This window comes from Temnothorax americanus, unplaced genomic scaffold, assembly GCF_048541705.1.
Source record: "Temnothorax americanus isolate GAGA-0224 unplaced genomic scaffold, ASM4854170v1 Scaffold9, whole genome shotgun sequence".
Lineage (NCBI taxonomy): Eukaryota > Metazoa > Arthropoda > Insecta > Hymenoptera > Formicidae > Temnothorax > Temnothorax americanus.
In genome coordinates, this window is record NW_027509812.1 from 3464286 (window position 1) to 3491798 (window position 27513).

At 42.5% G+C, this 27513-nt stretch overlaps 1 long non-coding RNA gene across 1 annotated transcript in view; it reads left to right on the top strand.

Annotated features, from left to right (window-relative positions):
* Positions 1 to 27368, top strand: part of LOC143907807 (uncharacterized) — a 44870-nt gene extending 17502 nt beyond the window's left edge. The window contains exons 2-5 of the long non-coding RNA XR_013259971.1: positions 2553 to 2610; positions 4013 to 4103; positions 4481 to 4522; positions 23840 to 27368. This is a non-coding gene — a long non-coding RNA (uncharacterized LOC143907807). The remainder of the gene's footprint in view (positions 1 to 2552; positions 2611 to 4012; positions 4104 to 4480; positions 4523 to 23839) is intronic.
* The last annotated feature ends 145 nt before the right edge of the window (positions 27369 to 27513 follow it).

Here is a 27513-nt window from a genome sequence, read left to right on the forward strand (position 1 = left end):
ATCTGATATTACCTCACTATATAGCCGTGGCAGTGACAGTGTACCTCTCTCTCTTCCGTTCCCCTCTTTCCCGCGGCTCCTCCGGCCTCTGGCCGCCCCGCGCCGTTGTCGTCTACTCTTTCCTCTGATGGCCCTCCTTTCCCGTCCTCTTACCTACCGGCTGTGCCTGTCACGTCGCCACAAGGGAACTATGAAGCGTTAATTATAGTAGGTACACGCGGCGGTAGCGGCTCGGAACGAAAATCTTGGAACAAACATGCGAGCTAGGCCGTTTCGCGACGTGTATTCTCGTAACCGCGGAGCGATCATCGTCACGCAATATTTAATCTTTTCCTGATCCTAAAATCGTCGAGCTGCTCACTTTCGACACTAACAAATACCGTATCCAGAATGATACAGGTATTGCTAAGATTGTTCATTTTAAAATTCGTTCCGATAAACAATCTTTTCAATTAGGCATATCTTAGACGATTAGAGAATCAGATTTGCGCCGATATCGATAATTTTTTTTACCTCTAACGGTGCTTGTGGAGCATCGAGCTGTCTTTCAGACGTAATATAAAGAACGACGTCGACGTTTTCGGTATGAAAAGAATTCGAACGCTCGTCTCGACTTGGTGACTCACAAGAGTCACAAGTGTGCCGTGCGTGAACCGCAAGCCCGATGAAATAATCGCCTCATCCATATTTAAAAGCGAGTCTTACCGCGAAAATTGTGTCATATTCTTTACGATTACGTTTGCGTCGCGCGAAACACTCGCGTTATTCTCGCGGTCGAGCGCGCCTCGCGTGAATCTACAGTCCGAAACTCCAGTTCCTGGAACGGAATAAAACCACGTCGAAGTCGTTATCGTTGGAGAATATGTTATAATCCTGCTTCAAAGCGACATTGCGCATGTTATTCATGCACGTCAAGGATAAGTTGAGCGACGAGGGGCAAAGAGAGAATTTTTACACGCGGTCGCACTTCCTTCCGGTTAGGATCTGTAAAGAAATCGATCATACACGAACGATCGAATTGAGCATACGAAAGAGAGTTCGAGTCGATTCAATCAAATAATTTTAGGATACTTTATATGAATGATATTTTATGGACATGGATGTCAACATTTCTGCTTTTAATCGTTCGAACAAAGCGAACGCGCGATTTGTTGGAATTTGCGTCTGTATATAAGGAGAGTCGATTTAAATCTTAATCTAGTTTAAAGGTAAACAAAAGCGGAGGATTTCATCAGCAAGCGAACACGACGTAGAAACGGGATGTTGACGTAATTATCGACACAGTTTACAAGTCATCAGTCATTGAAAAGATTTCTCGTTAACGTAAATTTGCTACGAGCCCGTTGAATGACTTCTATGCCATTTAACTTGATAAATAACAGTCAGTGATATATCTTTCACTCGTAAACAATAAACAATAAAGTCAAATATATAGAATGCTATTAAAATTATTAACAAGATCCGATTAGAACGCTGTCAATTCTTACATACATTTTTTTATATTTTTAACATTAAATACTTGGTTACGAACAGTTGAACTTGAAATTATAAATATCATGGAATTAAATAAGAGAGAGAGAGAGAGAGAGAGAGAGAGAGAGAGAGAGAGAGAGAGAGAGAGAGAGAGAGACAAACTACCTACTCTTATAACCAATCATTCGCGGGACGCGGGACGCATCTAAACATTCTAAACGAAACGGGCTTTCCGCAGGCCAGCTCCTCGCGAAATAATTCCACGAGCGGGCCGAGCCCAAGGTCCCGCGGGACACGGAGAGAATGCCGCGGGGACGAAGCGAGAGAACTCTCGAGGGAAAGAAACGGGATCAGAAGGTCACACCGCTGAGCAAGCGCGCAGTTGCTCTCGGTGCTCGCCTCGTTAAGGATCGCCGGGGGGCCCCTCGCACCCCGTTGGTACTCGCTCCTCCATATCGGGGCCCTTTTCTCGGCCCCGCTCTTTTTCTCTCCCTCTCCCCACCCTCTCTCTCTCTCTCTCTCTCTCTCTCTCTCTCTCTCTCTCTCTTTCTCGCAGCACGCGGACCCCGTGGACGCGAGCGGTGCGTTCCTTCTCGGTGCGGTAGGTGGGTGTGTAGGACATATAGCGGACTCCCGCAGTCAAGGACACGTTCCGCTTGCCCACACAATCGCGTCTCGCATTCACCGTCGCGTCCCGTCCCGTCCTGCCCCGGCTCGTCGCGTCGCATCGCTCTGCTGCACCGGCTGGATGTGCGTGCGTATGCAAGTATGCATGCACGCGTGCGTACACTCGAGACTCGAGACTCGAGCGAGGGTCGATCTGCCCGCTCGCATTCGCGCGCGCCGGACATCGCGCCGGCATATCCGTTCAATATTCATTAAAACGAAGGATTAAAAAAACACGCGCGTGTAACAGTTAAAATTTAATTGGCTCTATCCGAACTATTTTTAACACGACGCATAAAAGTTTAATATATCATGTATTCGAATATGACAGATATGCAAATGAACGTAAAACAAATTCTTGTATTAATTATTTATTGAATCTCATATTGTTTTATTTTGTTATTTCGTTTCAGATGATACGAAGTCAAGATATCGATAAATATGGAATGGATAGACTAATGGAAGATTAAGGTAAAATTGGTGCATTATATAGGAACGAATAAATTATTAACGCGATTTTTTCTCAAGTATTTTATTAAAATATATAATAATACGCGACTCTCTATGAAATATTTTCTGTTCTACTATTTATATTCGACATATATTGTATATTAACGAATATCGAGCATAGCTCTCTCCTTTCTCTTCGCACCGATTATAATAATCAACTTTGAAATAACATAGAAAGATCAAATATAGACATTTTTAAAAATATTTGGGAAGTCAATTGGGCGTTTAACAAAAACCTCTATTTTACGAATTTCGTAATTTACGCATTCTTTCTATGTGAATACATAAATTTCCAAACGATTCGAAATGCATTGCGCGGGCAATTTTGAAGTTCGATTGTAAATAATAAATAATCGCGTTTTAATTAGCCATTAACTCGACTCGCGCAGTATATCGACGTGATATTGTCTGCGTGAGTCGAGATCTCTTCGGCATTTCCCGAGCGCGGCGCGGATACGGAACGTATCGATCACGAGCGGCTGGCGTCTCCGCGACGCGTTTCCAATTAGCAAGCGTCGCGATTAACTCCGTGTTTTAACATTTGCCAGCTTATACAATTAGACGCGTACGTCAGTGATTCGCGTTGGGACGCGTCGTCGTGAGATTTATTCGATCAGAATCCATCGTGCCGCGAGTAGACGACCGACGTCGCGTTGCGCGGATATCTTCAAGTCGTGCGTTTCTTCGTTCAATGCTGTAATACGAGACGATAGTTGTTCTGCCGAGCGCAAACGTCCGGTACTCGTTGTACATATACGGTGCCGTATGAGGGGCGGAAAACATGTATATCAGATACACTTTCATGTATGAAAGTGCGACAAAGGGCCAACGCGGCTGTGGCGAGTGTGGCGTCGCGTCGCGTCGCGTCGCGTTGCGGCGAGATGGCGAGATAGCGCGTGAAATTGGCCACGGATATTTCGAGTTTCCCCGCTTCCGCCGCGCCGACCTGCGTAATCGCGACTCGTCCGTTGCGCGTTGCGCGGGTGTGCGACATGTAGTGTCGGGACCGGAGTGACAACGTCTATTCGCGTGACGACTGGCCGAGCGTCTTTGTGTAAGTAGAGGGAAAACGCCAACGCCGTGATTTTTCTCGGAAAATTTTCTCGCGTCCTCGACTGACATGGGTGTGCGAGAGTGCGAGAGTCGCGGCCGTCGCGGGTGCCGGTCGAATCGTAGTTTCACGCGTAAGTAATTACATCTCCTGCACAGTATTTTTTTCGTCGTAATGTACTTAATAAGGAGCGTGCGGTCACACACACGCAACATCGGGAGGTGCCAAAGTGTCGCGCGATTGTCGTTTTCTGGCGCGCGCGCGCGCGCGCGTCGTACCTAACCTAAGCTAACCGCGTTTTCGTGTGCGTAGTATTGTACGCGGACAAAGATGGCTGAGAGGAGTAGAAGGAGGAGGAGGAGGAGGCCTGGGAGGCATCGGGCAACGGTGGAGTAACCGTGAGGTGAGTAATTACTTAGTTATTATATTCCACCTGTACAATTAATCGCCGCGATGACTCAATTTGTGTCAATTAATAGCATCGTTTAGATGGTGCGATATAATGCATATAGAATATCTTTTGTCCTAAGGCGCTTAGAATTTTTAATAAAATATATTTATATTTTTCATAAATACTTAGGTATATCTAAAATATTTTCGAAATGCTTAACATTTACAGTGATTCGAGTTATTTACATAAAAATTTTTAATCAGATTTTATACAAGTTTACGTTCAAAGGATTTTTTGAATTATATGTAATTTTTTAAATATTTAAAGACATTCGCGCAATAAATATTTTGTGAAATATTAATTATTTTAGTTATGCTTGTATTTTTCAGATTATCTTGCGTACTACAACTCCACCGCTACGCATCGTCTCGGTGAGTCCTAAATTCAATAATATTAAATTATAATATTATAATTATAATTTTTTTAATATAATTATATATGCGTGAGTTATATTATTTTAAAAATGTGGGGTTTCGCCCGGGTGTCTTTTTTTTTAACAACTTTATTTGCGTTATTACAATTTAAATTCCCATTTTTTATTGTAAATTTTTATAGCTTACTTAAGTTTTTTAAATTGGGTTGTAGCACTATGGCACGTAGCCTATGTTATTCAGGAAAATATAAGCTATCCACCGGTGTAAAATTTTTTGAAATTGATTCAACAGTTTCTAAGATTACCCTGAACAATGGAACAAACGAACTTTTCCCTTTTATATAATAGTAACGATAACGATATATTGCTTAAAAGATCAATGTTACGTGTTTTATTGAATACATTATGCCACTGTTAGATACAAAGTTCCCGGTTGGCTGAATGGTCTATTGTAATGTAAGAAACGTTATAAAACAGCCGTCGAGCAGCGCGTCGTCCGGCAAAAAGCGCGGGAGCGCGCGCAATAGCAGTAATTTCATTCCCGTTTCTCGGGCCAAGTTCATCGCTGCCTAGAACGTAATTCTAGTTCTGCCATCGCGGTTGTTGCTCCGCTCGCGTAACTCGGCAAGGTAGGATAAAGCCGGCATAGTCACGACGGCGCGCCGACTCTCTGTATAGTTCTATACTATTTCGTCCGCACGCGTGTCCTCGCGTGGTTCACACCGGGGAAGAAAAGTTACCTCTCCCTCGGTAACTTTAATTACATCTTTCATCGTACGATAGCTTAGACCGAGAGACGCGACGACCGTAATTAAAACGACAATAGCGAGACGGACCGACGATCGCGTCCGTCGTCTGTCTGCGTTAAACGCGCGGATTTACCGTAATTTGGCGTGACCCGACTCTCGTTGACGGGCGAGTTCGCGGGACAATTTCGCGAGATTGTGCAAGATAAGAAACCCAGGAAGATAGTTTCTACCGAGAAATCACGGTAATGTCGGTTCGCATTCACGACTGATTGTGTGGAGTAACGCAGATCGGAAACAACTCTGATGGTTCTTTTTCCGTTTTTTTTTTTTATTGCCTTGGCACGTACAACTTTTTCGAGTTGTGCGACGTCTAGACATGTATCAGATTTATTTAAGCCCGCTTGGTTATCATCAACTAATGGTTCTTTTTCCGTTTGTTTTTCCATCTCGACCATTTCATTTTCTTCTCAATAAGACGTGGACTCCGCCTTAAAACCCGTTTAGCATTTTGCTTCTCTCCTTGATCTCGCATTTTGGCGTAATAGTGAAATCCTCGTCCAGTAGTTTAACATGACTTTGAGGCTTAAAAAATTTAATAGGACGTGCAACTGTATCCGATATGTTTAAACAACTTTATTTGTGTTCTTACAATTTAAATCTCCATTTTTTTATTGTAAATTCTTATAGCTTACTCTTTATAAGCTTCTTAAATTTTTTTTAATTTGGTTGTAGCACAATGGCACATAGCCTATGTTACTCAGGCACAAACGGCTAAAATCCTGTCGTATCAGCTTAGATTATGTAGTTTTAATACGCCGAGCGATAATTTCTCATTTGTATAAGCTCGAAGTCGGTATCTTATTATTTAACCTTGTGTAAAATACGGAGATATAAAATTAGCTAATGTCTAATGGAACGCGGAATTGTCGCGACACGGAATGGATATGCATTAAGGCAAGCCTGGGGCAAGCCGGCGGTGCTACTTCTTATCAAAGGAGCGACTCGCGCGGGCACGAAACAACGAATTTGGTACACCCTTGGTGATCGAAATCGCGTTTCACGATTATGGGAAAAAAAAGACAAAGCTACCTGTCCGGACGCGAGAAACTGTACTTATCCACCGTCAGATAAGTTACGTATATTCCTTTTTTTTCTTTATAATGCATTTTTCCGTTCGCCGCGCTACGCTTGCTCGATCTGAAAATAAGATTCGCATGCTAGGCGTCGCATAAGGAAACGAGATTTTTTTGACCGAGATTTGAGTTTATGTTGAGTTTTATAAAATACAATGACTCAACGCTGATAGTATGACAACCGCGAATGCAAAAATCGTCTGTGATTCATCTAACAGCTGCTATGCATTCAACATTGAAGCGGTAAATCAAAACATCGAGTGGTTATTTATGCAATATTGCATCATAGAGCGATAGCAAGAAATGGCTTGCTGCGATTTACGATATTTATGAAGATAATCGCGACTTCCTGGTATATGTGTATATATAATCCTTACTATTATATTATAAAAAGGAAAAGTTTGTTTGTTCCATTGTTTAGGGTAATCTTAGAAACTATTGAATTGATTTCAAAAATCGTTAAACTGGTGGGTGAATAGCTTATATCTTTCTTCAAGTATTTACTACGGTAGGAATTTCCCGTCGTGCGCGCATTACTTTCAAGATCAATGTAAATACTGTTTTCCACGATTATCGTTTTTATTTGATCTCGCATTTTTTTCCTCGGCAAGATGTAATATCATTTACCAGACGTATAAATTCTAACGATACTGGGCCGATCGCGGGACCCGGATGCTAATCGCGATTTCACACACACGGGTGTGCGTGCAATTTCACGTATCGCGCACGCACGCGTACATACAGCGGAGAACGGTCAAGGCCACCGTGCACGTCGACGTTCGCCGCGTAGAATCGCGAGAAAGCAGTTCCTCGATGTTTTCCGATCGCCTCGGTCTCTAGACTTGACCTTCGCTTCATCGTGCTCGCCGTTGAAGAAACCGGTGGGCGACGAACGAAATGCAGTAATCTCGGCGTGAAGAACGGATGAAAAAAAAAAACGAAAAGTCTGTGCCGCTGTGCAGCTCACAGTGTAGCTGCATTTCGCTTCTCGGTCATTCGCGTCAAACGTGATATCTCTCCTTCTCTCTCTCTCAAGATCAAGGCTCCGCGATATCAGCGTGATTACCGCATAAGAAAACAATCTGGGTTAGCGCGGAGCATGTGTATAATGTCACGCGCGCAAAAACCGAGTATGTGGATGTCTGCGTGCGTGTGTTCCGCGGTACAGTGTATGCGGCACACGTGTGTGCGTTACGTACCGGCCGTCCGAATGCCGATACCGCTCGATCAGATTGAACGGCCGGTCGTTCGAGTCGGTCTCGGCCATGTGAGTCAGTGAGACGCGTTTGCTCCGCATGCCACACCCGCGCGACGCGGTGCATTGTGTGAATTCCGTTTGTCGCGGTGTAGCGTAGCGGGCGGCGTATTTCTTCAAGTTCCAAAATTTCCAATTTTTTCCCGCAAGGTGAAACATCACCTAATGGCGAAATGCTTCGATGATTAATATAAACTTTTTTTTAGTTCTCTTGAGATTTCATCTGATAAAAGATATGTTTCGCGAAATCAAACTTTGCGTTTGCGTTCCTATTTAATTTTTTGAATGACGGTTAATTCATACGATTATACAAATAAAGCAACAAAGATAAAAAAGTTAATTTTTTTTTAATTGTAAATTATAAATAAATAATATAACGTATACTTTCTTAAAATCTAAAGCAAAAATCTCGGCAAAAATCGAATAAAGTGAATTCGATATTGGTATCGAATGCGATGCTGGACATAGGTGTTTGACATCTCGCAAGCCTATCCGGCCCGAGGTTGTATGAGGATTCGGGTTCGAGTCCAGCATCTAACCAAATATTGCTGCTCGGTTTTCCACCACCACGTATAGCACTTGGGCATTTGCTGTGTGTGGAGAGGTATACACGGGTATACGTATATATACCGCATTGTTTCAATATAATTAACACGAAAGCAAAAATTTTTATTCCGTGTCGCGACAATTCCGCGTCGCGATCAACGGCCATCGCGATATCCGGAATGGTAAGGTGTGTAATTCTGGAACTGATTACTTCTCGCATACGCGTTAAAGGCTACGGCGACAGGACTCGGGGAAAAGACAAGGAGAATAAAGATGTGGAAGAGGAGGAGGAGGAGGAGGAGAAGAAGAAGGAAGGTGGAACTGGTCTCTCGAGCCGCGGCCAAGACACTTGTTTACTCGAACGATCGTGGCCTCCTTTTCGGTCGTATACCTTCGCTAATTCGCTTCACTTCCTCTGCCCCCTCTCTTTCTTCTCCTTCAGTCCTATTCCTCTGCCGGTCGCTTCTCGTCTTCCTTCTTCTTTTCCTCCTCTTTTCGCTCGTTCCTTCCCCACAGCCCCAGTGTGTAACTCCTGCGTGACGCCATTTTCCACTTAGTCCGCGATTATTCCTGCCTATTCCCCGCCGACTTATTAATTGGACGATGTTACGTCGATATTGCTATTCGTATATTTTGTTACTATAATGCCAGGATAATGCCACCCCAGCTAATTTCGCATTGTTGTGCTATCGATAAAATAATCGACGTATCCTGGAAACGTTAGCTGTGTTAGGAACGTAAGGATAGTATTCTTTATAGTTTGCCTGATGTCGATTCTTCTCCCATGCATACATCTCGATCATGTATCAAGGAAAATAATAAAATGACGCGATGTCTAAGTAGCGAAAATTATTCTTTCGTTGCCATCGAAATGTTTCTCAATTCGGATTCATACCATTTAAAATGATGCACGATTGAGTTACTTGCGTTTTCAATCGGTAATTAATATTGATACGCATAATTGGTGTTGATCGTTTATATTCGAGTATCGCGTTGGATTTGAAATTTCACATTTATTTACCTCGCAATGTCTTATCTCGTTATAACCGGCTTCCGTGCGAACGATTAGCGAATGATTACATACATATAGAAACTAAGCTTATATCGTCACAGAGTATCGCGAGATGCGTGATTCCGAACCAAGTACGTAACTTGCACGGAAACTGCTTATCGTACCTCCGCCAAGCGGTAATATTCGCCTAAGGACGCGGGAGGGAAAAAGGATCGGCGAGTGACTCGTCACGAAATTGCATGGTATTTCGCGCTACGGACGACCGCGGGTTCTTTTGTCGTTCGCCGCCGACTCGTTTTAATGGATCCGAGAATGATCGGGATCTTCGAGGCAGCGCGGCGCGGTGCGACGCGGCGCGGCGGTGCGGCATCGTGAGAATTCTGATGCCAACGAGAGAGAGCGTCTCGCACCGGCATTCCTACCCGCTCTAACAGGATAGAGGGTAAACGTGTCCCTGAAGGCAATCGGCATATTTGTGATCGCAACTTTGTAGTACTCCATGCGCAAGCATGGTAATTCACATTACGATAATAAGAAGGACGGAGTGAAGACACCGGGACATACGACGTATGACGCACCTTCGCGAACATAAACTTACTCCTGGCACGCTCCCGTAATATACACTTGAGGAAATCTTTTTACAATTACACTTTTGGAGAAAGCAACATTTCTTTATGTTTGACAAAAGTTACCGTAAATTGATCCGTGACCCATATTTTTCTTATAGAATTGTATTAGGACGTAAGAGACATGCAACTTACATACTTTCTAGATATTTGTTTTAGTCTTTTTAGTTTGTCACGAGTGTAATTTGTAATTTATTTTCTGCAATATATACGGTTACTTTTTTTTGTACAATCTAGACTTTAAAATAGAGCTATAAATATAAAAAACTCAAACACTTAATTTTACCGTGCAAAAACCTATTCACGATAAAGAGAAACTTTTTTACGACGTCCAATTGAAACGCGAATTTCGACAACAATAATTACTGCAAAATTAGATACTAATCGTAACAATAAGAATAGTATTTGTCTTTAAAAACATTATATTTTATATAAAATATATAAAATTAATTTATATTTTTTGTGTAATATTTTTTTACATTTAAAGTATGGATTTATTATATATAGTATATTAACTATAATTATATCAATTATAAGATGTTAAGCATAATGAATGATTAAGTAATGCAATGATTACGAAATCGAGTTATGCTGAGCATTTGCATTTCGCGACATGACATATCATTTTTCTTTATAATCCAAGTTATTATTGATTAAAAACAGTCAATGTTGACAAAATCAATTAACAGTACACGCGATTGAATATAGATCTAACAGCTTGAAAACTATTTCGATTTTTGCGACTTGTAATCTGAGGAACCAGGTTCGAGTCCACTAGAGCCATGGAAAGTTTTTTCCGAAACCTGCGCCTTCCGTGCAAGTTTAGGGCCCTTGTGCGGAGTAAACTGGGCTCCGTCTTTCGGACGGAGACGTTAAGCCGTTGGTCCAAAGGGTTAAGTGACGCGTTGTCTCACACAACGCTGATATAATTTCAAGTTTTTCAAAGGAATCAACGGAACAGTCCGGGAGATTTACAAACAGCCGAACAACTTCTACGATAAAAGTCACGCTCGTATTATTATACATGACAGCATCTTTTCGTTCGACCATGCTTGTGGCATATGACAATACTTTTCGTTTATGATTTCAAGCCGGATGTTGTAAGAACATTGAAACTTTGCTAGAATCTAGGAAAATCCGATTGTATAATATAAGAAATTAAGCCTATAAATTAGCTGCTGAGATTGCGGCTAATAACTTTCTTCGAAAGCTACTGGCTTGTTGAAGAAAACTCGAGGTAGTCGCTGTTGCGGCTGCTGCTGGAGGGAACCTGGCAGGGGTACGCGCGGCGAGGCCAAGCGAGGCGAGGCGAGGCGAGGCGAGGCGAAGCGAAGCGAAGGAAGCGAACGAAGCGGCGCTGGATACAAGAGCGTTGTTAGGTCATTGACTGCCGGTGGCCGCCGATCTGCGAGTATCCAAGGACAGCCGCTCCGACGCTCGCGACGTCTCTTTCTCCTCTCCTCTCTGTCTCCCTGCATCTTTCTCTCTTCCTCCCGCCTCCTGCCCTCCTCTCTCTCTCTTCTCTCCTCTTCCTCCTCTTCGATCCTCACTCCCTTTGCCACTTTTAAAGTCCGTCGTCTCGGCTATCTGTCTTAACAGCGAATCGAAAGGGTATCCTTTATTCACCGTACCGGCGAATCGCCAATTAATTCGTTTATTATCCATCTTTGTCAGGATACAACCGTTTGGCGAAGCGACGCCCGACGGTCGCTAGCCGCTCATTATATTTGCAAATCGGGAAGTAACTATAATGTGTCCGTACTATTCGTTTTTTTTTGTTTTATCGTGATAACGTTGACATGTTGTATCTCTCGCATGGCGTCGCGCATTTGTGTCACGCTGGACTCTTTATTTTGGGATTATTAACGCGAGCAAGCGCGATAAATCTATATTTTCTTACGTTTCGAAGCAGTCGGATTATCGTGAAAAATATCTTTGCAACCTAATTCAAACGGTTCCTCTAGCTACCCCAAAAATTACATTTCTTGCATTACGTTATAAAACTCATTGTATTATACATAAAGAGAAATATTATATTATAGGTAGATGTACACTACACATATTCTATTATTCGGTATATCCAGGTCATGGGAAAAGGACCGGAGTGTAGGAAGGATTTCGCGGTTGCCTCCTTTCGTGCGGCACGCATTTCCGTTTCGCGCATTATCGATGCGGTCTAATCCGATCCGGCAGAATGAAAAATGTAGGGATCACCTAAAGACCTAAACAGCGCTCTACATTAAATCTGAACGAAATCAAATTGAAAGCAATCTCAACGTATTCTTTACAACGAAAATAGGCCTCGTTAACTGTCTGGTTTATTACCGAAGTTTTTAAGTTTTCTCATTACTCATAATGATATCCGATAATTCGATAAAATATCTCTTCTCTTATAATATGGAATTGTATTATTTTTAGAATTGTATCCAATCCTGTCGTTATATACATCGTGACTTTATCGATAACGTTCATTTACGAGCGTGTATAAGCGCTAAGTATCGCTGCCTTTTTCATGGCATGACAGATTTCTGTTTATAAAACAACCTCTCTATGGAATAGGATAAATCAAGTTCACACCAATCGGTTCTATTCCGCGAAAGGGAAAATTTTGCCCGCCGTGTGAGGTTCTTTTCATGTCGGAAACCGGATGAAAAGGGGCCACGTTGGATAGGGGTATCTTCGGTACTGAAAACCATTGGCTCGGTTTGTGAATATTGAATGGGTTCATTTTCTGAACCGTGAATCTAAGTTTTCTATAGGGTCGATCCTTAGGCAGGAGAACTAGATCGATATCGTGAGAACGAAATTCCCGTAACGACTGCAGAGGATACATGGAAATTTGGCTATAGGTCATGGATAATCTTTTTATTTTGACACCGTGCGTAGATATTTTTTACAAAATATTGAAATACATTCTAATGTGTCGAACAGTAATCATGTACGATTAAATTACTCGGTCATCGTGTAAAAATACCGTGGAATTTATTGACTTTCTTCGAAAAATGTATGTACAATGTATCGAGCTCTTTTTGAAATATATTATCAAATAAAAGCAAAGGATTCAACACACAGACGTGAAAGAAAACTAACGATAAATCGTAATGTTAATTAGAAGTCGTCACTAATTTCAACAGAATCTAATTGAAGTCGGTAATCTGTACTACTGATAAATCGTTGTGTGTTTGATTATTGTGTCTGAACGTCCGAAATGGCTCATTTTTTCTCGTGTTCTAAAAAGAATCTTGCAAAAAGTAGGAATCGTTTTGAGAGATCTCCGACTTTCTTTTAGTCTCTCTCCGCATGCCGGTTATTCGTTTCGTGAAAACTCCTCTGCACTTTCTCGCCCATTGATCTAAAACTCTCGTGAATTATACGTTTCTCTTCTCGACACGCCGCGCCGGTAAGAAAATTGAGGTTTTCCTCATTGCTCTAACGTAATCCCATCGAGATGAATCGGTGATTCTTGAAAATTGCGTCACGGCCGGCGTCGGGCAAGGTGCCTTCCAGGAATTTCTAACGGGATTTAATTTCGTCATTCGGAATTCCGCGGCCGTCCGCGGAGCGCCGCGTGCGTATTTTTAGAAAGGCGAGCACGATATTGTTCCGTCCACTGCAAAAATCATGTATTTTTTCTATCGTTTCGCAGATACCCGCGAGTGTCGCTTCTATAATTAACAGTAGCGCTCTAATCAACCGCAACATTCTCCACGAGACCTGTTAGAATCGAAGAATTATAATCGACATGCTCTCGCATTTCTATGCTACAAAACTTTTGGAAAATTATAAATATGTAACGTAAATATGAAAATGTATTTAAAGAACGCATTGTATTTTGTATCTCACCATATTTTTCATATATTTATAACTGTATAGCTAACGCGACAAAATACGAAAAGTATCTTTAACATATATATTTCATTTATGTGAAATATATGTATAAGAAGATCGCATATCGATAAATCGTCTTTGAAAGAGCTAATGTAAAGAGATAACTCAAAAGATGCTTGCAACGTTTATGCGTTTATGACACGAAAAAGGGGTGAGTGCGAAACGTTGGAAAACTTCCTGTTTCTTTTCTGGATCCGTTAAAAGTTTTCCCACAAGCTGCGTCGACGGGATATGGAACAGAAATATCGAATGTACGGGTAAGGTGCTACTCAGCGCACTATACAGGATACGTTTGGGAATGTATCGACCCACCTGTCCGTTTCTCCCACGCTCCTGAAGGATGATGGACCGATGGGTGGATGGATGGCCCCTAATACGAGCGCGTAAGAATCTATAGAGGGATAGCGAAAAATAGATCCACCGCCCTCGCCCGTCTTCCTTCACCTGCGAGCTTTCCTTTCTCTTTCATCGGTTTAGGACAAAGAAAAATAGCGTCGCGAAGAGAGGAAACCATTTCACCGTCCTTGCACGACCGGAATTGATTGAATTTCGATCAGTCCCCCTCCTGTTCCGGCATATCGTTGTCGAGCAAACATTTGCCAGCAGGAAGTAATCGTTCATTAATGTTCTTCGAAGAAAGTACTGCGTCACTCGGAATTACGATTCGTATTTGATTATCGATTGTCGAGTAGCACGCAGTCGAATAAAAATTATTTTTAAGTATAAATAAATATAAAATATCTATAACTCTCTCTCTCGTAATAGTATAAATATTTAAATCAGTATTATACAAATCCGTATAAGTTCACCACTCACTTCCTTGGTGAAAAATTCCGTTTGTGAAGGTAGAGCCATTTCTTAATGAGAAAGGAAAAGATTCAAGCATAACAGTATTTCGATTTTTATGAAAAGGAAGGTCGAAAAAATTCTATCTTTTTCGAGGCCATGTTTAGCGTTAGGCAATCTCTTTTACATAAATCTGTTTACAGCCCTTCAGGATAGTTTGAATTTATGTGGCGTGTCAAAAAATCTGCTCGCAGAGACACGCCCCAAAATATTGCGCGCGCGCGCGCACGACACACACACACACACACACACACACACACACACACACACACACACAACAGTAGTTCCTATATTCTCTATTCGAAAGCACGCGATGTTATAAATCATTTTCCGCACGATCTGCGGCAAATTTTAAAACATGAAAGTGCAAAAGATTTTTAAGTTCCGCCTGCTAAAAAAGATATCGGTCGTTTTTTTAAGACCACCGTCTTTTTATGTCACGCTCGAACTGCCGAGTTGTCTCGTTTTTTATGGACGGAAATAGTATATAGCGTCTAACCCTTTCTTTTTTAAACAGGGCGTTATAAAATATAAGTGATTTTATTTTAGACTTAAGAATAGAGTATTCTATTGTTCCTGACAATGCGTTTCTGACATTGTTTCCTGAAATATGGAACGATAGTCACAGAACCTATCATTTTAGTTTTTTACGATGACAGCTTTTGGGAGGAATTCTTCAACTCTTTACTTGGGACGTCTTTTACATTTCTTTTGAATGTTTATGTTATATTATCAATTACTTTTTATTAAATGTTTATGTCATTCTGTTTAATATTATATTAACGATTATTAATTTGTACTGCGACACGTGAGAATCTTAATTGCTAAGGTCAGTATCATATCGATACTCATTAAAAAGAAATCTGGTGAAAATCACAATTATCGAAAGGTGAAGCCATTGGTCGATTTAAGGATACCTGATATTCGGTCTGGATTTTATCGAATTGATTTATCGAATTCGATCCAAATTCGGGATAAACGTTGAATACTCGAAAGATTCGGATAATCGAAAATAATCGAGTTAACCGAATATTTTTATTTTTTTTATTTTAAGATATCTCGCACTACTAAGGTCTAGTGGCAATGGTGTTAGACTCGTAACCGCGAGGACTCGGGTTCGAGTCCACCTGACCACAGTTGGAATTTCAATATTTCGTCTTTCAAATGAAGTTAATTTCTTGGTTTTTTCCCACACGTTGCAACTGGCCATTGCTACGTGTGACATGGGAGAAGTGAATGTGTACGTCACATTGCTTTCAAAGTAATTGTACGAAGGCTATACAAAATCTTGCACTAAGATAATTTTTTATATTTATATGTTTCCAAATTAAGATGTAAAAGAGAAGATGTCTCTCTTAAGACTTTGTTTATCAAATATTCTTTTAACTGTAAAATTTTTTCTAATCTGAAAACAATATTTTTCTTTAACGAAAATATTGAGAAATGTTATTGTTTATTGTACTTCTTAAAATTTCAACAGTATGTACGTTTTTACGTTATGTATGTCTAACGAAACTTTCAAATTAAAACCCGGAGATTAAAATTTGAAATTAGCCAAACAATATGATTCTCTATCGCATACCTTCTTTTGAAATTTAAATTCTCTCTTTCAGAGGTTCTTTATTATCAATTATTTACTCCAAATAGAATATGTCTCAACATTTTCATGGAAATAAAATCGTAGATCGATTCGACGTAGCGAAAATATGACGAAAAGGTTTTCTAGCCATTTGACATGTAATAAAAATAATAGGCATGTCAACGGTCCTTGACGTATTTGTTTAGGCGTTAAGAGAAAATGTGATTTGGATCGACCCATGAATTCCCGGAACGTCATCATCCGCTTGTCGTATAGACGTCATTGGACATGGCAGGTTAGACTATTCGCTCTTTTTAAACCCTTTCTTGACCTCTATCACTAATAAATCATCTCTCCTCGCTTCGTTGAATTGTTCAATACCCAATCATATTTTCGCAAGTGCTCGTTGTCGAGCATCGTCACGAGCCAAAATATTTTTCTTCTTTTATTAAATTATGCTTTCTCACAGATTTTATTTTATTTTATTTATGTCAGTAAAGATTAAAAAAGAATTTAACACTTTCAGGTATCGGTTAAAATATTATTTCAAAAGGAATTCGTTGTTGTACCTACTTCGTTGTTATTCTTCCGGTCGTCTTCGACGATTTTGTCAAGTTTTTTGGAAATAAAAAAGCTATAAAAGGATTAACCACAATCGGCATAATAATAAATTATCCCTAAAATTTTAAAGATAATTATGGGTGTAATAAATAAAAGTTGGACGCATTAATATATTATTACTTGAAAACATTTTTTGAAATCTTCCTTATTACAGAAATTAAAACTTCTTTTGTCGCTACTGCCATCGATATAAAAAAAAGGATTTAAACGCTATTTTTAATTTTTTTAACTGCATTGCAAACAAACCCTCGGGTATGAAAAGAAGAATCTATAAAACAGCGTGCATCGCGATCGGTTGCGACGGTGCGTACGGCCCGCCCTGAAATGAAATCGCACGCCGCGCCGCGGCGATCGGGGCCCGGCATCACGGGGACTGGTTATCAAGAAGTACCGCCATGTTCGGCCGCGCAGAATGTATCCTTGATCGTTCTTTCGCTCGTCCGTCGTCCTGCGCTGGCCGCGGTTCACTGACATTCGCCGTATAGAGCGTCAAGTCCGGCACACACTGTCAAGGTCCGCCAGTTCTCTTCAATGGCGTCGAGGCTGTCACGCGATTTACCTACGGTAATCGACACGCCTCGCCGCGCCGCGAAGGACGCCGTTTCTGTCCTTATGAGTATTACTCCGACGCGACTCCCTCGCCATTATCCCGCACGTTTGTAATTTCGAACGGACGCGCGCGTTAATCTTCGATAAGTCCCGCCGGCACGGAATATTACACTCGTCTCAGGTGCGATTCGTCATTATCCGTTTCAGGATATCACTTTCGGAGCGTTTTACTGTTCGTGTGCGGCGGCGGCGGCGGCGGTTGTAATTTTAAGCAAGCGGGATATAATAAGCCGATTATTGGTCGAACCTTGCGTCGTTTTTCTGTCGTGATTGTATACATGTCATTACGAACGGACAGGAGGAGAGGCACCGGAAGATGAGTCGCGAATCGGAAATCGGGCGATATTTTCGGTTCATTTCCTCGACGTCGGTCAAAGAGAAATTCGAGAGACTCCTATACAACTGGTCTCTCAGAGATAAAAAACGGGGGTTGAATAAATCACACTTCTATTCTCCCCGGTAGCCATATGGCGCGTTTTTTACCCCGCAAAAAAATCGAAGGAAAATTCAGGCACGTGAAAGACCGATTACCTGAAATTAATTTCGAAGCAGTAGAGCCATCTTGGCCCTACTGCCTGTCGCGTGACTGCATGAATAATTCTATTGAAGTCTATTCGTTGACTACCGATTTCTCAATCTAACGCTATGCTATTCACACACTTATACTATCCGAATGGAAAATAAGCCGGAATACAGTCAGTATAACTGGCCAGTTACTATATATATTTCTGATTTACTTTTTAATCAAGTACATAATATAATATTTGCGGACTGTAGCAGTTATTGTTCTGCAACTTAATTATCATTTGACATGCGTACAATATGTCTTATTGTGCTAATAATATAATGAATTAACGCGAATATGCACGCGTGACAGGTTGCGAGATATAAGATATCGCGCGACCTACGCGACGTGGCGATCATCCTTACGGAACGAAGCCTTCGTCAGCTCAGCTGCCGAAACGGTGATGACTCGGGAGGAATTCGTCATCGGCATAGGTCCCGTTTCGGCGCGTCCTCGCGCCGCTTGCGCTTTCGTCGGTGGCGTGCATCGGAACGCGTGCGCGTTCCGACAATGCCGCGCTTTAAAACGTCCACGCGTCGTTATTGTCCCGGGTTTATACGATCGGTACCGCAAGTACCAGAGACACGACTTACTTGGTTCACTTTTGCTGGTTAACGGTAAGCCCGTCGGGAGTCAGTGAGTCAACGAGTCAACGGGGGCGCGCGAGCCGGGCGAGCGAGCGAAGTACGCGCGCGAGATCCCCACGCACTTCGTCGATCCGATCGTCCGGGAATTGATCTCGCCCGGCGTTCATACACGCATACAAGATGTCCCAGAATCGCAGGACGTCCTCCTAATCGCGATCTTCCATAGATGGAATAGTTGGAGATTACGTTTCCTACGCAAAATATCTTTTAACATGTTGACTGCCACATCATACGCGGTTCAAATACGAATGACATCAAATTTCCATAAGAAGTCTCATCGTCCAATGATATTTTATGACGAAAAAAAGTAAATTATACAAACGCGTGTTTGGCTTTCTGACAGTTTTTCATAAAAAATCATCGAATATATGGACAATGTGGCAGTTAATGAAATATTGTTGTATTTGATTATATTTCAATAACCAAAAGTTTTAGAGCGTAACGTTCTATTAAAATAAAGTCCATTGAAGATTATGATTTTGATTTTGGCTAAAAAGTTTTGCTTTATCAATCATTAATTTTGTGAACAAAGCTCGATTTAAAATTGACTGAGGAAGTTAAAAGAACAATCGCGCCTGATAATATCAAGACACCGTGTATATACGCACGTTCCCTCTCACGGGCGTGACGCAATTCTCTTGTGTGTCCTCCGGTCTCTCGAATCCTTCAACTGGCTCTTCGCATCTCTTTTGTTCTTCTTTCATGTTAGTATAAGTCTTGGAAAATCGTTTATTTGTACCTACCAGTCAGATAATTGTTAAAATGTTCATACATTTGAGAAACAACAAGGGTTTAGGTATAATAAAAACAAGTTAGATTTTATTCACGAAAATCCTAAGTGAGATTTTAATTGGAATTGCAGTGTTTCCTAGACCTGCTCACGAAATTCGTGAATCGTCATTACAAATGCGTTCAATCGTAACGGGTTTAATATGAGGATGCGATATAATTTAGTCGCGGCGAGATGCAGCGCTTACGGCGCTTATCGGTGCCGAACCGTTCTCCATTTCGCCGCGCGAGAATTTCTCACCGGGTTGTTCACTTTTCACCTCCGGTCAACGGGTGCATATGTCCCGCATTGACGCGATCGCGTCCGCTATCGCCACAGAAGCCGAGTTACTTTCGATCTCGCGTGCCGATTCCATAATGATCGCATTGTCTCATTCGTGATCGGTCGACGCACTAATTGTATAAAGTGATTATTGTGTAGAAAGTCGAGAGAGAGAAACAGAGAGCCTCGTGCATACAACTACGGATAAATAAATTTATTTTGTTTGAAACCAGATATATAATTTTTTTAAAAATAAATTACGCTTAATGCGTTATTAGGATCCACTGTCTTGCAGATAATAATACGTAATAAGCGAATTGAGAGCGCAACGCTGAAAGAAAACCCGAGAAGACTTGAGAGATTCCCGAGGACGCGCGACCCAATTCCCGAGGAACAAGCATCCCACCGAGCCTCCACCGAGCATCTCATCGCTCTCTTATGCCACGATGACGCAATCGCGTGTTCTGCTTCTCGGCGGAGAAGCCCGACGTCTTCTTCGTCGTCGTCGTCGTCCTCGTCGTCGTTCTCGTCGTCCTCCTCTTCACCCTTGCCGTTCGCCGTGCCCGAGACCCCTCTCAGAGAAGCGGGGCCGTCACCAGCAACCGGCCCGTTGCGTACCATCGCGAAGAGCGCTATGACTATTCGCTCGGTAATAATTCGACGACGGGGAGGCCAGCGTGTATAGGTGTGCCCCTTGCTTCCCTTCTTCTCCTCGCCGCATGCACGTGCATGTGTAGGCGTAACACGTACGCACGGGCCGAAGAAGAAGTAGAAGAAGAAGGCTGCGCGGCAGGCCTTGCGAGGCTGAGAGAGTGGGTTCATCGGACGCCGGCGGCCGCGGATTTACCGTTACGTCTTCTTGGCGAAACCCGGGGAGTCCACCGGCGCGGCGCGGCCATACGCTTCTGTCTCTCTCTCTCTCTCTCTCTCTCTCTCCTTTCTTTCGCCTCACCTGTATTCTTCTCTCTCTTTCTTTCGCTCTGTCCCTCGAGCGAACGTGCACGTAAACCCGCACGAACGCACACACGGCCGGTCTCACCTCCCTCCTCCTCTGCCCCACTGAATTCCAGCCCGGCAGTAGATTTGCCAGTAAGAAGCGGAAGCGCGGAGGTTTTATAGAATGACATCAAGGAAAGTCCAAAGTTTGTTGGTTTTAGAAGTCGTTGAACTCGTTTTTCTAAAGTAATTCAGTCGCTCGGTCAACCGGATTACTACGCTTCGCTGTTAAAGTTACGAGGGTGTGCTTCCCTGAGGAGATTTAGAATAGAAAAAGGATTAAACTCCTGGTATTTTCACGGAATAAAATTCGTTGTTAATCTTTCGAGAACATAGTTGATATGTTTACTAAATGCGTGCACCGAAAATCTCAAGATATTTAGCTATATTCTATCTCGTCTCATCTCTTTTTTCCCGTCAATTATTTTAATATACAATTTTGTGATACCGGGTTGATATCGCTAGATTTATAACGGGCAATAAATTTAATAAAATTCTAAATTTTTTCTAAAATTCAAAGTTGATAACGTAATGTCCAAGACAACGAAAGCAGAATTTAAAGAGACTTCTAAAAAATGACCGCTGACTTGTTCTACAACTTTCTTCTAAGAAAAATTTATTACGCATGCCTTTAACCCTTCTTGCTATTAATCGAGTGTAGATCAACCGCGGTGAGGGTTTCGTCATCAAGATGAAATTGATCGCTTCCTTTTCTGCGTAAGCGTGTGTCATTCAGAATTCTTTGAATTGAGAGTGACTCGAAATCTCATTATTCTGGAATGTGACTGTTGAAGCGCGAAATCATGAAACGGTAGAATCAATATTTATGCTGAAATATACATCGCCAACATTGGGGATTTCTATAAATTGAGTTAAAATTGTAAATAATATAGAACCAGATGAATCATGTACTAACGCGAATAATTTGTTAATATTATGACCCGCACGTAGAACTCTTTACGTATAGAATTCTTTCGATTGAGAGTGACATTTGTGGTCAGATTAAATAAGAGAAAAGGGGCAATCGGTTTGTTAAAAATTGAACTAGAGCGGTTAATTGGCAATGATATATGTCTCAACGTGTATCTGCATCAATGCCTCGTCACACTTACTTCACGCTCGCGGAAGACGCGTTCTCAGAATGATGACCGATCAGCAAATCCGCATTGCATATACAATACGTCGTATACGCGTGGAGAGGAATGTGGCAGATTCTGTTAAGCGCGTGGCGAGCTGTCGTCGGCAATCAATGCGATTCTGCATACGTTAAATATCGCGGATACGAGCGGATATAGCGGATAGCAAAAGATGCATACCAATTATTTATACGCAAAAATACGTTTTAAAATGTTGAAGATATAAAATCATATATTAGAATTTTTTTAATAATATGTATAGAACTTGTCTGTTTATCATGGTCAAGGTAAACCGCTTATGTATATTCATATTCCACGCGGATTTTTCTTACGTCGCAAAAATTTTATGTTTATTTATATATTTTTCAAATTCCCGCGACACGTATGCTATCCGCATAAATAATCTTCCGGCGATCTATAACGAACAATCTTCTATAAATTTGTGTTAATCAATCGCTTATCTTTTTTTTTTAGTCAGCCGTACGGCACCAGCTATCCTGTACTCGATTGATGAATTAGCATAAGCTTTTGTAAAATAGTTTACACTAGCGGCTGGCTGCAAATTATACATTCAAATGCAAATTAGATCGAAGAGCACTCGTACGACATACGCACGAGAAGTCGAAGTGGTTCTTTCTCGCGCTTGCTACGCGTTTTTGCTTCTCGCGCGACTACGTCATCGCAGCCCTTCTTACGTTATTATATTCGCGCGTCATCTAATGCGTATTCTAATAATAATTAAAAATCTAGTTCGAAACTTACGTCAAGATATCTGACGTTATACATTATGATGCAACTGCATTTTCATTATTGAAACTGAAACGCTTGATTTTCTATACACATATAATAATTCTTATTTTCTTACTTACTCTATTAAGTTAATAGGCGGAAGGTTTATCATTTTTTTCTAAGCTTTGTATTAAATAAACAAATAAACCGGAGTACTTTGAAAAAAGGAAATTAAAAAGTTTCTGCCTAGATGAAGAGAAAAAAAATATGCCGAAGCCAACAACAGCAACTTTGCTTCGACTTTGTTGAAATTTTGTTTTCAACTTTATATAACGAATAGAATATCTTTCGCATCGACCTAATAATCGAATTCTGGCCGTCGATCGCTATCCATCGTTTCCTTCGTGCTATATACTCCTATACAAGGTAGATAAAATAATATGCGACACTTTTATCATGGGGAGGACGATAACCTCGATCTCTCCGGAGGTCGACGTGAATGTTTGCGGCTTCCGACATCGGGTTCGGCAGTCATTCAGCAGGTGGGCGAGGTCCGCCGGGCGCATTTTTCCCATCGCGAGGCAAAGGCCACCTGCGCGCGCCTTCTACTTTACTTTCTTCGCGGTTCCGTTAAATACCCCACGCCGAACGCGCGATCGCGAATCCAGGTGCGGAGGTCAACTTACGTCAGGTTAGGGTTCCGGCACTCCGAGTCCCCTCCAGCGTTTCCCGCGTTCCTGTCACGCTCGCATGTTGTTATGTTGTTAGCCCGTTCCGCCGCGCCGTCACTTCCGCTCCTACTACATAAACCTGACCCTGAAGAGGCATGCCGTACTTCTTGACGATCGGATTTTCTAGTGTACCGTACGATCGGTATCGGCTTGCCCGATACGTTTGAGAGTGAAACCGGTCATTCCGAACGGGATCGAATTTTCTCAGAGACTTGCTCTTTTTTCTTTTACGTATATATTCTAATAACTGATCCACACGCCGCACGCGCCTATATATAATGGAACGTGGGATGAAAATTTACAAGTTCTAGGATATAAAGAAACATGGCGTGTATGAAATTATTAGCCAATTTCACTTCAATTGCTTTGAATTTTTTAATTGTTTATACATATAACTCAATACTATAAATTCTCAACTACGGAATATTATCGTTTCGCTCACATTTTCCTACCAATCAGTTGAATGTTTGCGGGTTAGTTTCGCGTAGCCCGTATAATTCTATCAATGATATCGGTACCAACGTAAAACAACAGTACGCTTCGCATTTTCTGTTGTGCGAACTTTCAGATGATATTGCATCCGTTTTTTTTTGTAGCTCTTGTTCGCGAACCGTTCTCCATCGGAGGGAATTTCGTGCAATTTTCCGAGACGAATGCGAAACAGCATCTGGAAACCGCGCGGAAGTAAAACGGCGATAAACCGGTGCAACAAAACCGCCGTAAATTCCGCGGGATATAGCCGCGGATGACCTGAACGAGGAAGGAGAAAGGAGGAAGGAGAGGTGGAGAAGGAGGAAGTTCAACCGTTCGTGGAATTCCCGAATGCGCGGATAGGAAAGTGCGTAACGGTGTAGAACGAAGGTTCCCTGGAAAAAAAAAAGAGAATCACAGACGTTTCGCGTTGCCGGGCAGAACAAATAGGCGAAACACAGGCCGCCATGCTGGTACCCGCTGGCTTCCTATTCCTTGTCTCGACATGGTGGCCGAGCCGACCGATAATTGTCGCCGAGCGATCGAAGAAAAGGGGTCGACTAACTCTATTTCCCTCATTGCGGGTTTTCGTATTGAGATAGACAATTACTGGAAGAGTCTACGCTTTTAATTGTCACATTCGAGACGTAAGGTTTGCACGACGTATCCACCGTGGACGGGACGTAATTTTTTTGTGGCGTTCGATCTCGCATCGGGTTACGTCAGGTAGTTAAACGGCGAAATTACGTATAATGTTAGATTCCCCTCCTCCCTGATCCTAGCGAAGAGAAAAGACTCGGGCGAACCCGACCGTCTCGCGCACGGCGCACGGGGTTGGCTCTCGTTATTACAATCATTATTATTATTATCGTTATTACACGTATTGCAGCTGATGCTACGAGCCACTAAAATCCAGACTATCATTAGTCTCGGAAGGCGATCTCTCCTCTCTTCCCCCGCGACGCGTTTCGACGCCGCGCCGCGTTCACGTTCTCGTCGTCGTCGTCTTCGTTGTCGTCGTCGTTGACGTGTCTTGGTCTTCTTCTCCTTCGAGTTCAATGCCACTGTCCTCGCTAGTTCCGGTCATTGCTCGTTGCTGTGCCCGCTCGTTTCTTTCTTCTCAAAGTTGACTCGCCATGTGCCGTCTTACGTAATCTCGGAGAGATTTTTTTCTGCCGCGCCACTTCCAACCCGGTCGGGGACCGAGTCGGAAGGAAGGAGCGGAGGAAAGGTCCTCCTCCTCGCGAGCGCGTGAGGTGAAAGGGGCATCGAACATTTCCGACGGCGATGCATCGCGATGAAACGCGCGTATGAAACGACCATCAGACTTTCTTCGACAATTCGACCCCGTCGAGATTTAATTCCGTCCGATATTTCAATGCGAAGTTGAAATTACTTAACTTTGCACTTAGAGTTATATTGTTCTTGATTAACATGATTTTTCTCAACTACTTTTCATCGCTTTTGCCATGTAATCGAATTCTGACTTTACTATCTAAAAGAACGATATTTTTCAAATATCTTTGATTCGATCGTCTCCTAATCTGATACTATTTTTGCTATCTATATATAAATAAAGGATTAATGTTCTTAATTTTTATTTTTATTTTTATACTTTTGATCTCTAAGTAAATGTCTTTTACCCGAGATCAATGGCTCGTAATAACAGCTAATTATTATAGAATCACAGGGAAAACGTTATTCGCCGTGAGAATACGTTGCATCTGTTCTATAGTTGCCGTTTCTGTACGCGGGGCGCAAGAAAGTCGAAATTCCGCGCTCGCTCTTACGCGTATAATTGGGAGACGATTACGGGCCGGTTCGCCGGGACGCGATTTCCGAGTAATGCCGTCGCAAGATCGGTATACCGTTAACGTAACTCGCGCGTTGAAAACGGCGGACGCGCTAGACGGAAAGAAGACGTCGAAGAAGAGACAGCAGGTGCGCTCCACCGGCTTACCTCAAATCGCTCACACTGCTGTGTTACGGTACTCGGCGTTCAGTTGTCCGCGTATAATATCGCCGGCACGTCAGAGATATACGCGCACATGACGCCGCATTGCAACGCCGCATTGAACTCACCGTAGGGAAGTCGCAGTCGCGACGATCTTTCCTCTAGTCACGTTATCAATCTGCGATTTATAAATCCTAATGAGGTAACAGTTGGTGCTGGTAATCGCGTTATTCGAGCCCAGTCGCTTCATCGTACCGTACCACACACTCGAGCGACAGAAGGAAAATAATTAATCCTTTCCTGTTCGATGTTCGCGCGTAATTTCTCAAATATAATCGATGTATTCTACGTATATCTCGATGATATTGACATGTTCGTGAAAGATCGTAAAGAGAGCGGTTCATCGCGATTTATCGTCCGAAGATGGATGTAAGAGCCGTTTATCGCGATAATGTTTTCCATTACCACGTTATGTAATATCAAACGATTTCGCCGTTCGACGAATTACATTCGCGCTCCAAGCTCCAACGTCGCACGCTCCGGAGCTCGGAGCACGCGAGACGCTCTTTGTGTTTCTTTGTATTACGATATGATGCGCTTGTGCCCCGACGCGCGCATCCGTGCTTGAGTTTCCCGACTCGGCCGATGCACACGGCGCCGGTATGCGTGCGCGTCGCGAAGACCGAAGACACGTCTCTGGGTCCCGTACACTTCCCGCGCCGCGCTGGCGTGGTGGCTTGACCAATTAAGGGCTTCTTCCGTTGGAAGGGGGCGAGGACAGAGGAGAAACTTTTTCGCTCGCTCGCGCGCGCGTGTATAGGTATAGACCGCGTTCGCGCTCCATGCGTGCGCGCAAAGTTCCTTGTAACGATGTAATTTTCCGAAGCGCCGCACGGTCGATCGCACGGTTCAACTGACAGGCATATCTCCTGCCTCTCATCCCCCGTCCTCTCTTCATATTTCATCGTGTAGTCTTCGCGCGCCTGGCTTTATTACGTCCTAATTATGCTCTCCATCGTCGAGCGCTTGATGCGTCAGAGAGAGGTGCGACTTTGTCCTCGCGATCGATCGACAAGCGCGTTTGAAGATTCAGTTTTTGTGTTTATGATAATGAAGCGGATTTCCTGCTAAACGTCGATTGCGAATATTCATGTGGGTGTCGCATGTCATACCCGTACGATCAGGATCGTATATTCGTAAGTTTTTGGAGTCGGTGCTGAAGAAGAAAGGAAATAATATAACGTTATAATACGTACACGCACGCCGACGTCGACGTTCGATTACAGATTACACCTTGAGAATGCATGCACGTAATCACATATTGTCGCTTAGCTCTTCCCGGCAACCTTCGCACGCGAGATTTGATAACCTCGTATTGGAAAATATCCACCAAGGAAGGAGCCTGAGAAGCTTCGGGCTTCACGTATTCGCGCAGGAAGGATGCTAGGATTCCCCGGGCCCCAAGCAAGACCCGGTAAATTGTTTGCCGTGAAATATAAAATAAATATTATATCCGTAGTTATATGCGCAACAAAGTTATTTATAATACGGAGTATCGCACCAGGTAGCCATATATTCCTGGTATTACCCGGACACTCGGATTATCTCGTTATAATTAAAAACGGGATATCCGCAGTACGAGGGTTCCTATAGAGAATAGAATGATATATATATATACAACGTAACTATCCGTAAAAACATCCCGTAAGATATATAATTTTATGTAGGTATTTTTTCAGTTTGTGAATCTGCAAATAAACGAATCTTATTATTAAGCATCCGAGTTATCGCTGATTTAGGTACGTGTGTTATCCGTGACTTCGAGTGTGTTCAAGCGTTCGGTTT